The following is a 15,240-nucleotide window of genomic DNA, read 5'->3' as shown; positions in this document are numbered from 1 at the left end:
ACAGTAAAGAAAAACAAGGACTGAGAAAGTCCTTTGACTTCAAAGGATAAGATGTAGGGCTACCTTCATGAGTTCAGTTTCATGCAAGTGATATGGGTTAAGTATGTGTTTATTAAATATTGAAAATAGGTGTTAAAGGGTATGTGTATGTGTGTGTGTTTAAATATGAGATTTAAAATGTGTCCAAGTAGAGGGGAAAGCAAAGGAAATATAGAAGATCTTAAAGGATTATTTCCTCCCCAGGGACTGAAGAAGAAAAAGTAGACTATGAAGATATAAGGATGAAAAAAAAAAATTAGAAATAGAGCATGTGTAGGTAGTAATTTACTACCGTCATCTTTATTTGGCTGTCCGTTGGTCCTGTGGCAAAAAGGGCAGAATTTGAAGCCAAAGGCCTGTGGATAGAGCTGAACATGCCAGGCCAGGCAGTAGATAATATTTGCCATAGGTCTGTACCATCTATATATGATCAGTAAGTGCCAGGAGAAATTCTGGCCTTAAACCCTTTGTCATCTTGTGATAATTCTCAGTGAAGTTCTGAAATCACTGGTCGATTGCTTCTAGTTTTGATTCAGTTCTCTGACTTTTACACTGATTGTTGTATTCACCCTTTATATTTCTAGTATGTATAATATTTTATAAATGTTTTCCAGTGCACATCCATTGCATATGAATTCAAGGGGAATGTGTTCCAAGGATTGGACTGTCCAATAGAAAATTACATACATGCATTATACCTTTCCTGGGCACTTAGAACATAAATTATTTCAGAGTATTATTATAAAATCAAAGCTGATGTTATGCATTTGGGGCTCTTTGGCAATGATTATATGTCAAAGAGCAAATGAGAAATATGAGATTCAAAGAAATGAGCTTACTGTAAGAGAGTGCAGCTGTGTTATGAGCTAGTACATAGATTCTACAATATATTCCTTTCAACTTGGACTACCTTTTTATGGTAAATATGGTTGTGGGATAGGGTAGGGAGAGATGGCTATGCAGTAGAAATAACCACTAAGACTAGAATCTGGGGGGAAAGGGTAAGAATTAACTTCTGATGGAAGAATTACCTTCTGATAGAAGAGAGAGAAAATATTCTGAATTATAGTTATTTTCTGATGGGGAAGATATTCCTCAACCCTAATTAGAACAAGAGACCATGAAATTCAGTTAAACAGGACAGATTCAGATTTGACCATATAGGGGATTTTGGTGGGGGAAATTGCTGAGATTGCCATCTCACTGGGAAAAAAAAAAAAATGGCAGGGTAAATAATAATTTGTCTGGGAAGCAGTTAAACCACATTTCTGCTTGTAAATGGAGGAAAAAACATATGGCCTTTTCCAAAACTTTCCACAGGCTTCTGTGATGTGGGAAAATTACATACCATGTGTCTCTTGACTCTCAGGCATTAATAATATATGGATCCCAGAATCACCAGATTGACTTTATGAGTAAAATGTATTTTAATATTGTAAATATATTTCCCACTCTCAGTAGTCATTTCAGTTTCAAATACCTCTATATATTTTACAGTCAAAAATAGAGTAAGTTGACAAACCCAGAATAAATAGGTTTCCATCAAGAGAAAAATTGCCATTAGTTTCCCTCCATATTTTATCTGGTTTTATTAAAAGGGCCCAGAGATATCATTGAAACAAAAACTGTTGGTTATTCACACATACCCAATTAAGTCAACAAACCCTAATTCTACTTCAGTTCATAAATAAGCTTAATCCTTTTGATGTTATGGACATTTATGCACACGGCCGTAGAACTCAAATATCTAATCCTTCATGTCTGATTTCAGCAAAGTAGATGCTCACTTCCCTGAGAGCTTCAGTTATGCCAGGATCGATTTTAGCCCCAATTTTAGATATGAGAAGACACTCATATCTGTCTTCAAACTCCTTTCTACTGTAGATCTTCTTTCCAAATTATTTAGATGTTGCTTTTCTTCTAACAAGTTACAAAGTCGAGTTTTTGGTGCATTCATTTCTCTCTGCTTACATTGTTGTTGCTTTGTGTTATACTTCTGTTTCGAAAATGTTAGATAAACCAGAAAACATGTATTTCTGAAGTGGTTACTCTTTTTGTTTATCATCTGTATAATTCTTTGTGCTTAGAAGACAAAGATGGTTAGTATAATCCACTTGTTTACTAGCTGTTGATGTGGGCTAGTTGTCGCCTAGACTGGGATCAGATATTTGGGCTCAACTAAGCTGAATTTACAGTTTTTCCATCCTTGGAGTATTGTTATTCATCACAATCCACATGCAATCACGTTTGAGCACTATTTTTTGAAAATGTATGTATGTGTTGTGTGTATGTTTTAGATTCACAACCAGAAAAGGATGAAAGGGTGTGAGACATGGGCAGGAACTTACGTGGCTCTTGGCTATAAAGAAAATCAGCCTGAATACTTTAGGGTTGAGAAACATCAAAAACTTTGGGGAATTCCACTTAATTATGTTCTCTGATTCCAAACGTGTTTATTTTTACTCACATTTCTTTGTGAGGGTATCCTTTGCATCGATTTATAGCTATAATTGTTTGAACTGTGGGACCACACACTAAAATTACTTTTAGTCCCTTTTCTTCCAGAGAAACTAGATTCCTGTTTTGTTTTGTTTTGTTGTGAACTCAGCTAATCTAACCACACTGGCCCATGTTCCTACCTGGGAATAGCAACTAGGGTGGACCAGTGGCTGCTACCATGAGAAGGATATGACCTTCCCTCACCCCCAGTCACCACATTCTTCATAATCTCCTTTGGTTATTTCCACAGCTGGCCTCTCTCATTTCTTTTTTTTTTTTTTAATTTTTTTTATTGAAGTATAGTTGATTTACAATGTGTTAATTTCTGCTGTACAGCAAAGTGATTCAGTTCTACACATACAGACTTTCTTTTTTATATTCTTTTCGATTATAGTTTATCACAGGAGTATAGTTTCCTGTGCTATACAGTAGGACCTTGTTGTTTATCCATTCTAAATATAATAGTTTGCATCTGCTAGTCTCAAACTCCCAATTCATCCCTCCTCCGACCCCATCTCCCCTTTGGCAGCCACAAGTCTGTTCTCTATGTCTGGGAGTCTGTTTCTGTTTTGTAAGTAAGTTCATTTGTGTCATATTTTAGATTCCACATACGAGTGATATCACATGATATTTGTCTTTCTCTTTCTGACTTACTTAGTAGGATAATCTCTAGGTCCATCTGTGTTGCTTCAAATGGCATTATTTCATTCTTTTTTATGGCTGAGTAGTATTCCATTGTATATAAAATTTCTCCCCCATTTCTATTTCAGACATTTATGTTTCTCATCCTTGATTGGTCTCATGGGGCCATGTTTTTTCTAAACATAACTGAAACATTAACAAAAAGCCGTGTTTGTGTATGATTCTTTATCCCCTCCCTCTTCTGATTTTCCTGTAACATTCCACTCCTCTTTCTTCTATTTTCTTACCTTTCTTCTACTCCTAACTCTTTGTTATCTACCTAAACTCTCATTTACATCTACAGATAAAATTATATTTTACTTTACCCTAAAGACAAGTAAAAGTTGGGCAGATCCTGAAAAATTAGAAGATTGATAGATTAATTTCTTCTTGAAAGTCCTGTGTCTTTGTTAAAGAAAAAAAAATTATTCCAATGCTTTTTAAAAAAAATTATTTATTTATTTGGCCACACCACACGGCACGCAGAACTTCCCCACCCAAGGATCGAACCTGTGCCCCGTGCAGTGGAAGCGCAGAGTCTTAACCACTGGACCACCAGGGAAGTCCCCAATGCTTTTAAAAATAGTAATGAATACTTTATTCAGGACTATTGTGATAAGTGTCATGACTATGGAAATAAGGGAGAGAGATCAGGTTCAACCTTGCATACAGCAGAGACAGCAGGGGGTGGTCAGTGGATGGAAAATTACTAAGAAGAGACCTCAAGGGTAGGAGGATTCTTGGTAAACCAACTTACAGAATTCTTGCTGAAGGCAAGCCAGTATGATCAGATAGCGAGGGTGGGGGGATTCTCGCTAAATTAACTTAGCAGAATTCTTGCTACAGCTGGGCTAGGCAGGCCTAAGAAAAGACCCAAGGATGAGGCCTAGTCAAAAAGAGGACTCAGAGGAATGTCTTCTTTGGTCAAGGAGAGTCTGTGTCATTCTGGATGACGTTGTTTTCCCAGACTGAGTTGTTATAATGTTAAACTTCTTGTCACTAGATAATGTCAGAATCAGGAGTTTCCCTTTATCAACTTGAGAAGAATTTGCTTAAATATATTGCTGTAACATCTTTGCTAACAAACCCTAGAAGAGAGCTGAAAAGAATGACATCTTTAAGAGAGGGGAAAAAATGTGTATGCTACAGAATGTCTCAGTCTTTGTCTTATTATCAACTGTTACTTCCTTAGATACCAAGTGCCAACAAATGACCACTGTGGTATGGTATTCAGAGTTTTATCAGTTGTCTGAACCTGCACTGTGATTACAGCAAAAACATAAAACTATAGAGAACTCAATTTTTTAAGAATAGGACCTTTATATTTTACTTACTCTCATTATTTCTGTGTGGTTTTCATCTCCGTTTTGTTCTTGTTGTTGTTTTTGTCACTTTCTTAAATGAGATCTGTAGCGAAATAACTCGCAGAAAGGCAGCTTTACCACATACTATGACCTGCTGAGACACTGCCCTTTTGAAGAGTAAATGGCAACTTAAAGAGGGCAAATATGGTGCCATTAAAGGTCTTGTGACAAGAGTTTGAAATGGTCAATTCACTGAATTGGTTTCATTTTAAAAGTAACTTCTTCGGATTAGGAATACTGAATTTTAAAGAGAGAAGCAATTTTGACAAGATTTGTTAGAATGATTTATGAAATATATATTTATATATTTACATATATGTATATATACATATACAATTTATACTAAAGAAAATAATTGCTTAAATCACATGTGGAAATAATCAACTATGTTTTTGATAGTATCATATGATAGATCTCAACAAGCTCAAGAATGGATAGATGTAGAACATTTACTGCTACTGCTTTCAAACACTTTTTTTCCTTAGTCTCCAATCTAAGTTACTGTATCCTTAACTGTTCTACTTAACTGTTTAATCCTATAAAAGATAGCTGGATCTTCCCCATGGAATCTATATTTGTACTACAGTTTATTTCTTGATTCCATCTGTAATTTTTACTGGTTGTTTATATACAAATCCTAATAAAACTACTAAAACAAATGAATAAAAATCCTCAATATGTATTAATTTAGTTTTCCTACAAGACAAATTATTTTTCTTAAATATATAGTGCATTTTCCACTATTGGTTTACAGAAACCAATGGTAGTTTTCCCTTTTTCTTAACAAGGTTCAACTATCTTTTCCCAAAGAGTCATACTATTTGTTAAATTTTTATAATCATAGCTTTCATCTGTTTCAACTAGCTGAGCTTTTATTTGTAACCACAAGTATGCTAATGTACATATCTATCAGCAAATCAAAGCTACTATAATAAATAAATCCTTACTATGCACTGATACTTTTCTTCATCCATGATTACATGCATTATTAAAATGATACCAGAAATTGTGAAAAACTGTATTTGAAAAAGTGTCAATATGAAAATATTGAAAGAACAAAGGATTTTTAAAATGCATTTCTGTAGGTCACTCTACTTAAATGACACACCCCAAACACATGGATATCTGTGCTTATTTTTGAATTTTCTTATGGAGAAAGAGATTCCTATGTAGAATTTATAATTTCTCACTTACGTTTAGTTGCTTTTCTCCACTTTAATATCTTCTTTTTGATATAGTTTTCTTAGGCTAGCTTTGAGAGCAATAGATTCCATAAATCTGGAAGATGGAATTATTTTGCTGCCGAAGGAAGATTATGTACTTTGATTAGCCTTGGAAATCTTTACTGGATACATGCACATATGCTTATTTTTCCTTTCATTGAGTAATATAACATTATCATTTTCTTTTCTAGTATGCTGATTGACACAGTAACTCCTAAACATTTCCTACTTGTAGGGAACTTTTATGGTGAACAGATGATGGATTATACCCTAAGCACTGTAGTACCATATGATTGCTTTAAATCTATTATTTACATTTGAATTTGTATAAACTGTGTCTGCATGTTTGGAAGTTAGGAACCTTTTTTATACACACTTAATGATCTAAAAAAGAGAACATTCACCTAAATGGAGGTGATAATATTGAGTAGGTTAAAAGTTGATAAACAACTATTATAGGTCCATATTTCTGCTTGTATCTATTATGAATTATTACCAAAAAAATTTTGTCTCTGTAACTTGTAGAAGAATAAACATGATAATGTTGAGACCAGAAAAATGTCTTTTTTAAAAAATTAGGAAGCGTCAACCTAACAACATCTACACTAGTTAAACATTATAAGTTAAATTCTACCCCATTTTTACAGATGGAGAAACAGAGGCAGGGTAGTTTGTCTGGGATCTCACAGGTAGTGGTAGAGTCAGAATACAAACCCAGGCAAGCAGAATGCCTATTATATGTCAGTATCTAAAATAAATACCAGGGATATAATGAGAAACAAGGAAGTTGTGATTCCTACTCTCTCAGAGATGTCGCTGATGCAGGCTTAGCATTTAATTGTTTCTTAATTTTTTTCATGAGTGGTTTGTATAGTTTATGAGTCTTGAAAGTTTGCATCTTCCATACCTTATACAACAATTCTTAAAAATTCATGAACTTACTGTGTTATCTTCAGAGAATATTCAGGGACTTCAAGAAACATAGCAAACATATTACTGTTTTTGTATTGCTTGAAATGTGTTGATTACTTTGTCTTGGGCTGACTCATACAACCGCAGTAAATCTGCTTCTCATTTTTTCATAAAGGTAATTTATTTCCTTTCCTTTAATAAGCTGAAGCAAGCAAAATGATTTAGTGAAATGTTGGTTTAGGATTTGGAAGGCCAGATACTTTGGACAGTAGACTCTTACTTACCTGGCAGTTTCTTTGTGAAGTTTTGCTGTTAACTGAATTTGTGTTCTTTAAATGAGAGTTATGGTAGAATGACGTGCAGGTATCATATCAGCTTTTATTTTATTCCTACTATATGTTTATTACGGTCTAGAGATGTATTTGACGAAAGTTCGTATGTTAAGGTTATTGTGATTTCCAGTACAATAATGTTTAAATACACTGGAATCTAAAATTCCCCCACATATAAATAAAGTAATATTAACATTCTCCTTTAAAAAAATCCCTAGAAAAGAAAAGAAGAAAAAACTACTTAGAAATATGCTAAGTTGATTGTAGGTTTTTAATCTGTTTAATGACGTGTTATGAATAGAGTATTACAGCAAAAAGCTTTTTTTGAGTAATTCGGAATTGATCTTTTAGTCCTTAATTTATCCAATCCTAGTACTTCTCTTACATGTCTAAACTGAAGCTGCTGGATATGGTGAAGATGTTTATGTAAAAGGAACTACAGCATGAAGATATTATATGACTCAATTCTTTTTAAAACTTGGTTTGAATTTTCAACTCTGCTTTAATGGAAATTTATTACCTCCTCAAATATGTGCGTGCTATAGCACTTAAAGTGTGCTAGAACATGCTAGGCTCTGGGAATAACCAAAGTTCTGCCAGATGCGTGTTGGCAATAGCCTCAGAACAAGTCAAGATCCCTAGTGAAGGCAGGAATGGTGACAAAACATGATACACACCATCAATAAAGTTGATAGTCAAAGGGCAATTCATGACTGCAGGTTTTGAAAGCCTATTTTGAACTAAATGTTTTCATAAAATTACAGTGTATAGTGCTAAATGATCCTTGATATAGTGTAGATTTTATTTAGTGTAGCACCTTCAAATATATATCAAGTTTTTATTTTAACATGTTTTCCAGAACCTATATCTATTCCCACCCCACCTGGTCTGGCTTATATATGCTATATCTCAAAAAGTGTAGCACTTAATCATGAATATATATTTTGTGTACCTTAATGGCATCAAAACATTTTTAACGTTTAGGGATAAAGTGTATTCCACTCATATGGCAGCAGTGAAAAAAAAGATACCTACTTCCAACATGATATTTCACAAAGAAACTTTGGGTTTTGCTTTCCTGAATGTGCAGAGACATGGGTAGCACATAGGGTTTGTCTATTTACTAGATGTTGCTATAAATAGCATGCTTCAGTGACTTCACTGGTTTGGGAAGAGCAGTCTCTGCAGTGAATTTCCAGTGGAATCATGCCATTTTCACAAGCCCTGGTAGGCAACATAGCTTAGCAGTGTAGGCTCTGGAATTACATGGCTTGGGTGTACTAAACAGGGCTTCACCTGCCTCTGGTTCTGAGATCTTGGGTGTGATGCTTACATCCCTAAGCCTCATTTGCTCCCTCTGTAAACGGAGGTAATAATAACTACCTCAGAGGGTTTGTTATGGGAATTCAACAATACGTACAGAGCACTTAGAATACTGCTTGGTCCAGAGCTAGTGCTAAATTATTTACATTGCAGGAATTTGTCTATATATTCTTTACACAGAATAATTTTTAAATAAGTCAATTCCACTTGCCAGGTTACATAAACAACAAACAAATTGGTGTTGCCTGTCACAGACTCAAGCATGCTCCTTCCTCCGGGCTTTATAATCATACTTTTTCCTCCAGCTGCTGTGCTTTTCCTCCAGATAGCAGCATGGCTAGCTCTGTCACTTTCTTAAATATCTGCTCAAATAGCAACTTGTATCAGTAAGATTTCCCATCCTGCTTCATAGGAAACACCTCTGTACCAGTAATATACCCTACCTCTTTTATCCTGTCCTGCTGTACGTTTTCTCCTTGGTTTTTATCACCATCTGCAGCCTATGTATTTTCTTACCTACGTGCATTATCTGTGTCCGCTCTCCAGACCAGGAGCTCTGTGGTGGCGAGGACTTTATTTTCTGTACTTCCGCTTTCCCCAGCACATGCGGCGGTGCCTGGAAGACAGTAGGTGTTTGGTCAGTGTTGTGAAGGGATTCACAGGAAGCTTCTGGCCTCTCAGGCTGTGTTGGCTTTCTGTCCTTTCCTAGCGTGGACATCTTGCAGCACTGAGTACGGTTCTCGTGTTTGAAACATGTTGTGTTCAACGTGTCCCCTCCCCCAATGAAATTCAGCCTCTAAATGCAAGCCAACCACAACATGGGCTGCTCAGCACAAAACACGTTGATCTTTTACAGTGCTGGAAATAAAACCAAAAGCAACGAGACTGGCTGCCAGGAACACGCTGAGAGGCTCTACTGTAGTTTACTTCAAGAGCCATCCAAGTGATTTTTTAAGAGAGATGTTTAAGAATAATGTTGATTTTTTTTTTTTTTTTTTTTTTTTTAAACTCTCACTGAATGGAGAACCTTGAAATCTTCTCTGTCTGCCCGCAACTTGCACCCACCCTGGGTCTTTTGGTTCTCTCTACCTGAGTCTCAGGAGACGGTGATCACAATGAACCGGAACTCTGTCGAATTTTAAATGACTTCATACTCTCAGGAAATGCAGAATCACTCTTGATAAGTGTTCATACATTCAGATTCTGAAACTCAGCCTGTGGTAGAAGTGACAGCAGATCTCATAGAATGAATAGCTGTAAACCTTTGGAGCAGCTTCTATAGCGCTATAATCCAAATAAAGTACATTTATTATTACCTAGAAAAGCAGTGTAACCCTTAAACTTCTTTGTTTGACCTAATGGTATGCCTACCTCCTTTACAGGCCTCGCTTTCCTCTGCAAAACACAAAGTAAACCATAAGGTAGAAGCTGATTTTATAAATCCATCCAGACCTTATTGAAAACTGGCCAGTGATTTTCCAAAAAGTAGCCCCTTAAAGGGCATATCTCCCTCTCCACAGGTAATTTACCTTATATAAGATTTCCTTTTTAAAAAAACAATGACAAATATTTCGATGCTAAAAATAAGAAGGGTAGGTGAGAAAACTTAGAATAAGAATAATAAGCCAAAAATTTTCCTCCCCATTAGTCAATTTTATGAAGGAAAAAGAAAAAAAGACTAGATTTTGTGGTTTATTTCCCTGTGCTGTTGTCTATGGATGACCTATTTTGATATTGGGAGCCACAATAGGAGGAAAATACCAGTGAAAGGGGAAATGACAAGCAAACAAAAAAAATGGTGAGGCACCTATACAGAGAGGGCAACAGTGCCAAAACCTAATATGACAAGCCGCAGCCCTGGGAATCAGTGGTTTGTGTCAACCATAAGAATGAGCGAAAGGCCAATTTTTCTCCAAAAGAAAAATTGCCTGCATTTCAAGAAACCTGACTGTGGTTAAGAAATAATTTTAAAGACAAAAATAACAAATTGGCTGAACTAGTATGTGTGCTTTCCAGGGAGAGTATTTTTTTTCCCCAGACTCTTCCTGCCATCACTGTGTCTAGCCTGGTAGTGAGTCTCTTGGGTCAGGAAGCAAGAGCCAGAGTGTTGACCACATGTCCTATGTCGGGATTTGGTGGTGATATTCTGTTTTTAATAGGGTTGTTGAATCAACACTTCATCATTGGAAAAGAGCACTCGGTTTGAGCCCCCTCCACAGTTTACATTTGCTATTAATTCTTCTGTGAGTTCCATCAGTTGAGGAAAAGTAAAATAAGAGTGGAAAACCAAGGAGTACACTTACACTTTTTTTTAACTATGCCTTTGAGAAAAGGTCTTAGTGGGGCCAGTATTTGTCCTCACTTCCCTCAACAGGTAAGGTTTACCAAGCATTATCCTTTTTCTACCTTACCTTTTTCTCATAGCCTTTCTGTTTGCCCTGGAGAGAGGGCATAGTTTGTTTTATTTATTTTTTTAATGGCTGTCCATAGACAGTTTCCATCATGCTACAAAAAATTTTGCATCCCAGATTTCTCTTTGGGACTTCATTTGTTGTTTGAAATCCCATTCATAAAACAGTAGTAAGATACTGGTATGTATTCACTTGGATTGAGAGGAATATTTCTTATACCTTGAAAACATTGCCCTCTGTGTCTATCAGAAATAAGTGCCATGAAAAATGGAACCCACAGAATGAAATTAACACTTTAGAAATTAGCCATCTATTTGAGCCCAATTGAAAAAAAATCCTGCAAGGCCTCTCCTAACATGGTATTCCTGGACTGTTTCTGGAAACAATAGAGTGAATTTACTATCCAATTAAAACTGATAAGAAAGTCAGCTTTGACATCCGTTAAATAAACCCAAGATTCTATATTCACTCTGGGACTCTGTTTTAAGTTATCTATAATGTTTTTGCTTACGATCAATGTTAATAATTTTCTAACACAGCAAAGGCAATAGTTCTATTATTTATTACTGAGTTTTTAATCTACCTCCTGCCATTGACCTTGAGCCCAAATGTTATTTTCTGAGAATAGAAATAGTAGTCTTGACTTTATGTTGTACAGTGGTTCTCAGCCCTAGCTGCATTAGAATCACCTAAGGAGCTTTTACAACATCCTGAGCCCTGCGTCTCACCAGACACTCTGATTATAATTGGTCAAAGACAGAACCCCATCATCCTAGTTTTTAAAGCTACCCAGTTGATTCTAATGTGCCATGAGACTGTGGACCCCTAGTTTAAAAGCTAGCATTCTTTTCTCGATTGGCTTTACTCCCATCAGCCAGTTCCAGCTAAACCATTTACTTTGTGACCTCGAGTATGTTACTTAACCTCTCTGTCTTTCAATTTCCTCTTCTGTCAAATGGGGTATTAGTAGCACTTAAATCATAAAATCATCTTGAGAATCCAAGGAGTTAATAGATTTTAAGCATTTAAAATAGTGCCTGAAACATAATAAGTGTTCAGCAAAGGTTAGCTGTCATCAGCATTATCATCTGTTTTTAAAATTAAAATGATAATAATGAGCCTTTGAATTGCTTCCTTCTGTATACTTCCTAACTTGGGCTCTTCTGGAACATCTGCTCATTTGTGCTTTCACTATATTATAAAACTGAGTGAAACCTTTGTTTTTATTCTGGTTCAGCCACTTACATGTTGCATTGCCTTATACAGATTAACTCGAATTCCTCATTTTATTTTTCGCATCGAGTTGGTGTGAGAATTAATTTTAAAAAATTGAAGGGTACATCATAAGCATTCAATGAATGTCACTTATTATTATTGTTTGTATTAACTTTATGGTACTGTTGCTATTATTAGCTGTGGTGTTTCAGAAGATAACTAATTCACAATACAGCAGACACATTTTTGTATTTTTTATGTGCTTTTAGCCAAACTAAGTAATCACTTGGGCCCAGTAAGCACTCTGAAACTAAATCAGACAAATAACTGTAGCCTGCTCTGTAGCCAGCATGATGCCTATGTCAGAAGTATAAGAACAAAAACATAAGCCATAAAATCCTCAAATTTTAAATTCTTAAAATCTTTACAGGCTCGTCGTGAGAATCTCAGTTTGAAGTATGGCATGGTAGTGAGCAAAAGAAGCTCCTTTCAACTTCAAATGCTGACCTCTCCTAAGTCATGACCTTTCTGTAGGCAGTGCTGACTCGGGGGGTTTTCAGTGATGCATCTTGACTTGATAAAGGCAGAGCAAGGGGTTGGCTTGATAGTGTAAAAACCACAAGGCAGATTTTTATGTTCTTTTTTGTGCTTCTGTGCATGTGCTTTCTGCTTCCTATATTTTGCAGAATTCAATGCATGTACCCTAGGATTACAGTCAACGTGGGCTCATGGGCTCAAATTTGAGTTGTGATAGAGGACATGGAGAGAAAAAAGCATCTTCCTGTCCCCATGTTTAGCGTTTTTTATGCCTTCCTTTTCACATCAAATCCCTAATAAGTTGGAAAGACTAGGCATAGTCATAATATACTGTAAGATTGTTACCATGGTTTAGATGTTTTAAGTGCGGCATTAAAATAACTAATTTTCAGAAGCATTAGAAGAGAAAGGTTAGATGTAGATATATTTTCCTGGATTTAGTCTCTGTCTTGAAAAAAATTACTTAAATCCACGTGCTGAGTGAAGGAGAAAAGAAATGAATTACAGTTGGAGAAATCAAATGAAATATAATCACTAAAGTACTTTATTCTAACATCATATCCTGCTACGAGTGTCATGTCCATGCCCTTTAGAGAGAAAACTCATTTGCACTAATTGAATATTGAAGGTTCTATTTCCATTGTTATGCATTAAGAGTCATGCAGCTGACATATCACAAGTGTCTGCAAAAAGTTAACTTCTTTGGATAAGATAGTTTTCTGAGATCAGCTTTTATCCCTGAATTCCCAGAGTATATGAATGGTGCCGTCATCTGCCCCGGCACTGAGCAAGAGGCATAGACAGCAGCAACAAGTCTGCCCTTTTGCTAGGCATTCCATCTCGCATTTCTCAAATCTGTCTTCCCCCCTTTCCATCTCTTCCCACATTGCCCTTGTACAGGCCCTCAGGATGATCCTACCATTGCATGAGTCGTCTGCTTCCTTCTTAGATCCATTTCCTGGGTTGCTGCCGAGTGATATTTCTAAAATGTAGATCTGTTCCTATTACTCTCCTGAATGAAGTTCACACTTGTTAGGTTCCTCTTACACCCAGCACTCCAAGAGTTCTCCCAGAACTCCCAAGAGTTCCTCTTGTGCTCTGCTCCATTGAAACATGGGTAGATCAACTAGTACATTCAGTCATATCAAGTATAACCCAGATACCCCCAAACCTCAACATGATGTGACTGCCAAATAAAGTCACATTTCCTTTAATATACAGATTTCAATGCTGAACTTAACCATTCATATAATTTTCAGGTTTTCCCCAAAGAATGGCTACATGTTCTATAGAAGTGTCTGGGTGGTTTCCTAGTCACCACAGTAAACCTTTCTCTGTCCAAACCCTCTTTGTTCTAAAGCTCAGCACATCATCTTTGCCCTCCCTTCACTGCTCTTCTCCCAGCATACTTTGCCTCAAATTCCCTTTTTAAACTACCCTTTGGGGGCTTCCCTGGTGGCGCAGTGGTTAAGAATCCTCCTGCTAATACAGGGGACACGGGTTCGATCCCTGGTCTGGGAAGATCCCACATGCCGCGGAGCAACTAAGCCCGTGTGCCGCAACTACTGAGCCTGTGCTCTAGAGCCCGCGAGCCACCACTACTGAGCCCGCGTGCTACAACTACTGAAGCCCGCATGCCTAGAGCCCGTGCTCTGCAACAAGAGAAGCCACTGCAATGAGAAGCCTGCGCACCACAATGAAGAGTAGCCCCCACTCGCCGCAACTAGAGAAATCCGGCGCGCAGCAATGAAGACCCAATGCAGCCAAAAATAAATAAATAAAATAAATTTTAAAAACAAACAAACAAACAAAAAACTACCCTTTGCACAGGTGACACTAGTATGTGGCTTTAAACATTTTAAGATGCTAGAGTATAACTGAAGGTCATTTTAAAGAAGAGTAAAACTTCACTAAGGTATTACCATCAGTTGGTCAAATTTTACCCTATTGATGAACGTTTCATTTGCTTCTTTTTTCTCCCTTTCTCTAAATGCTCTTATAAGCAGTGCTGCAATGCTTCTTTTACATAGCTCCTTAAACATTTTGTTTTTACTTCTCTAAGATAAATTCCTAAGAGTATGGTTGCTGAGTCAAAGAAGATGAACATTTTAAATGTTGATAGTTGCTATACTGCCAGATTATTTTCCAAAAAAGTTACAGCAATTCACATTCCTACCAGCCCAGTGGCCAGATTGGAGTAATAGCCATCTTTTATAATTATTAACAACCTGAAGACTAAAAATTGCTGTTTTGTTGTTTCAAGTTGCATCTTTCTGCCTACTCTTGTGGTAACACAGCTTTTCAAATGTTTTATATATTAATTATTTGTTAAGCATCTTCTGTGAGACTTGCCTATATCTTTTGCCCACTTTTCTACTAGGTTTTCTTGTTACCAAGATGTCTATCTTCTCCACTATGGCATGTGAGTTTACACACACATAGGGGAAGGGGGATGAAAGAATATGTGTGAGAGAATAAGTACCAACATGTATATGTTGGTTTGGATGGAAAGGAAGAAATGGACATTATGAACCTCCTTTGGAAAAGTACATTTGTGTGCCTTTGAGAGCCATGCTTCTGCTCATGGGGCATCCCTAACTGGCCTACTGCCTTCATGGTTGCCACTGTGTTTTAGAGATGATCTTGCTTTCTCCCAAAGGGTATACTTTTGCAGTATTCTCACCTAGACAGAAGCCAGGCCCAA

The 15,240-nt window shown here is 36.6% G+C and overlaps 1 protein-coding gene across 1 annotated transcript in view; it reads left to right on the top strand.

Annotated features, from left to right (window-relative positions):
* The window catches only part of TMTC2 (transmembrane O-mannosyltransferase targeting cadherins 2), a 409,124-nt gene that overhangs the window by 365,698 nt on the left and 28,186 nt on the right, over window positions 1-15,240 (top strand). The gene's annotated exons all lie outside the window — the stretch shown is intronic.

The sequence above is a fragment of the Eubalaena glacialis genome, chromosome 11 (genome assembly GCF_028564815.1).
Source record: "Eubalaena glacialis isolate mEubGla1 chromosome 11, mEubGla1.1.hap2.+ XY, whole genome shotgun sequence".
Lineage (NCBI taxonomy): Eukaryota > Metazoa > Chordata > Mammalia > Artiodactyla > Balaenidae > Eubalaena > Eubalaena glacialis.
Note: the sequence above shows the minus strand (reverse complement) of the source record. Positions and strands in the feature narration are given on the sequence as shown.